We start from the raw sequence: 3,401 nt of genomic DNA, 5'->3' as shown, positions 1-3,401 counted from the left end.
GTCACTGCCAGTGGGATCGGTGCTGAGTTATTAACCACCTGTGTCATGCAGGGGGAATGGTCTGCTGTTCTATTAAGCACTGTGCCATGCCAGGGGCATGGTACTTAGTTATATAGCAATGTGCTATGCCAGGGGATGGGTACTGGTTAATTATAAGTCACTTGCCAGCAGGGGATGGTCTGGTTAGAGTATAGCACTGTGCTATTGCCAGGGGATGGTGTCATGGTTCAATATAAGCACTTGCCATGCCAGAGGTTGGTCCTGGTTAATTATAGCACTGTGCCATGCCAGGGTGGTCTGTGTTATATTAGCACTTGTGCCATGCCAGGATGTCTGTGTTAATATAGCACTGTGTCAGCAGGGATTGTCTGTGTTAATATAGCACATGCCAGGTGGTTTCTGAGTTAATATCAGCACCATGCCAGGGATTTGGTCTGGTAATATGGCATGTGCTGTATGCCAGGGGATGTCTGGTTAATATCGCACTGTGCCATGCCAGGGGATGGTCCCTGTGAAGTATACATGTGCTATGCCGGGGATGGTCTTGTGTTAAATATAGCACTGTTCCATGCCAGGGATTCTGGTTAAATTAGCACTGTTGCATCAGGGGAAATGGTCTGTGTTAATATAGCACTGTGCCATGCCAGGGGATTGTCTGTGCATTAAATATAGCACTGGTTTGTCATTGCCAGGGTGTCTTGTGTTAATTATAGACTTGCCTGCCAGGGGAATTGTTGTTGTTATAATATAGCACTGTTGCCTGCCATGTGGATTGTTTCTGTGTTTAATTAGCACTGTGTCATGCCATGGATTGTCTGTGCTTATATGCACTGTGCGATTGCCAGGGATGTCTGTGATTAATATAGGGGGGGGGGGCCCCCCCCCCCAAAAAAAAAAATTTTTGATTACTGCCAGGGATGGTCTGTTTAATCTATAGCACTTGTCCTTGCGAGTGTCGTGTGTTATATAGCTTACTGTGTCAATGGCCAGGGGATTGTCTGTGTTAAATATAGCCACTGTGCCATCGCCAGGGATGTCTGGTTAAATATCGCACCTGCCAGGGATGGTTCTTGGTTAATATAGCACTGTTGCCATGCCAGGGATTGTGGCTGTTATTAATATAGCACTGTGTCATGCCAGGGGATTGTCTGTGTTAATATACACTGTGTCATGCCAGGGATTTCTGTGTTAATAATAGCACTGTGGCGGCTGTGGAACTCTCCTCGCCATTTTATGGATCAGGAGGTTCACACCTCTCACTTCATCACTTAACTTGATTCACTGTTAGTTTCTTTTCCTAGCAGCTTGGTCCTTTGTAGCACTTATTTATTATAGCTTTATATTTTTCCAGGTTCTGCTGTGTTTCTTCAGCAGGTTTTGGTTGTGAGTCCTCTGTAGTAATGAGTCCATTCAAGGTCACTTTGTCCAAATCTGAGGTTTTAGGTATGGATTTGTGATTTCGGATTTGAGCTTTTGATTGAGTTTGAGGGTTAGTATCTTTGTATATTGTCCTTGGCAAAAAAAATTCGAGTTGTCTACATTCATTCCATACTCTAATTGCTACATTTTTTTCGAGAGAAACTTAGAGAGCCCCCCAACCTCGCGGTGTAATGTTGTTCTCTCTCGTCTGCCCTTCTCTCTCTCTCACCGCTCTCTCTCTCCTTCCCCCAGCAGTACCTTTCTAGCTGAGGGTCTCTGGGTCTCTCGGTCCCAGGACCTCCCAAAGGAGGAATGGGGGGAGGAGGAGGGAGGGGAGGAGGGAGGAGGGAGAGGGGGGGGAGGGAGGGAGGGAGGGAGGGAAGAGACGGGGGAGGAGAACGCTGAGAGAATGCGAGCGCCATGACAACAAGGATAGTCAGGCACTGGCAGTGAAGCTGTCTCACTTGACTGGATAACAGCTGACTACAGGACCAGCTTGGCACTCTGTCCCTCCACCTGGACACAGACCCAGAAGGCAGCCCACGCTCTCTCCCCCGCTGAGCTGTCACTGCCTCTCTCTCGTTTTACAGGATGGCTGGAGGCCGAACTTACAAGGGAGAGGCTCCAAGCACTCGCAAGTAAAGTCCAAACAATCTCTTCTCTTAAATCTCTCTTCGTCTGTCACCTCTGTGTCTTCTCTCCCTCTCTCTCTCTCTCTTGTTGCTTTCTCTCTCTCTCCCTCTCTCTCTCTCTCGCTCCCTCTCTCTCTCTGTCTTACCTCTGTTCTCTTTCTTTCTCCCGCTCTCTCTCTCTCTGTCTACCTCTGTTTTCGCTCTCTCTTCCTCATCCCTCCCTCTCTCTCCCTCTCTTCTCTCTCTGTTTCTTTCTTCTCCCTCTCTCTCCCTCTACTCTCCCCTCTCTTCTCTGCTCTGCTCTACCTCTGTTTCTTCTCCTCTCCCTCCCTCCTGCTCTCTCTCTCTCTGTTTCTTTCTATCCTCTCTCTCCCTCTCTCTCTCTTCCTCTCTCTCTCTACCTCTGTTTCTCTCTCTCCCTCGTCGGCCATGCAATAGCTTTATTGGCATGAGAAACACTGTTTACTATTGGCAAAGCAAGTGAAATAGACTAAGGGAAAAACCATGTAAATCTTTCTCTTTCTCTCTGCTGATGTGTTTCGTATTGTTCATTGTTAAATGATGTATTTTGAGTTCGTTGAGGGAGAAAATGTCAACAACAAAAAAAGTCTGTTTTTGGTGGATAGATGAGTGGCGGGTGGTTTTTACTTAAAGAGGACTCTTAGCTACCTCTCCAGCTCCGATAGTATATGTTCAGTTTGGTTGGACCGGTTCACAGTTTATACGGTGATTGACGGGGATGAAAATGCGGTCCAGTAAGCTCCACTATGGCTCTGAGTGCTAGTTGTCACGAGAGACTCTGTGAATGGACAAAAACCACACACACCAGCACACACACACACACACACACACACACAGTCACACACACCACACCACACACACAAACACACACACCAGCACACAACACACATCAACACACACAACACACACCACACACACACACACACACCACGCACACACACCACACACACAACGACACACACCGACACACACACACACACACACACACACACTCAGGGAGGAGCAGCAAAGCAACAGATGGAAATACTATTTTGGCCGTGTTGTTACGTCCCTGTCATTGCGAGGTATATATACTTGACTCCAACAAACAGATATGTTGACATGGTGCGCAGTGCTAAGAGGGCTGTTTACTATAAAGCAAACCTTACTCCCGTTCAACATTTTACACCCAATGTCTGTTAGCACATCTCCGAGCCTCTGCCATTTGTTAATAGTGTCACACCTGGGTTCAAGTACGATTACTCCTAGTCCTAATCCATTACTGTATGATACGAGATACTCCTAGTCCTAATCCTTTACTGTATGATACTAGTTAGTCCTAGTCCTAAT

General features: G+C 47.0%; 1 long non-coding RNA gene across 1 annotated transcript in view; it reads right to left on the bottom strand.

Moving 5' to 3' along the window:
- The window catches only part of LOC139022819 (uncharacterized), a 278,818-nt gene extending 275,755 nt beyond the window's left edge, over positions 1-3,063 (bottom strand). Inside the window, exon 1 of the long non-coding RNA XR_011473869.1 lies at positions 3,029-3,063. This is a non-coding gene — a long non-coding RNA (uncharacterized lncRNA). The remainder of the gene's footprint in view (positions 1-3,028) is intronic.
- Positions 3,064-3,401: the final 338 nt, after the last annotated feature.

This window comes from Salvelinus sp. IW2-2015, linkage group LG22, assembly GCF_002910315.2.
Source record: "Salvelinus sp. IW2-2015 linkage group LG22, ASM291031v2, whole genome shotgun sequence".
NCBI classification, from domain to species: domain Eukaryota; kingdom Metazoa; phylum Chordata; class Actinopteri; order Salmoniformes; family Salmonidae; genus Salvelinus; species Salvelinus sp. IW2-2015.
Note: the sequence above shows the minus strand (reverse complement) of the source record. Positions and strands in the feature narration are given on the sequence as shown.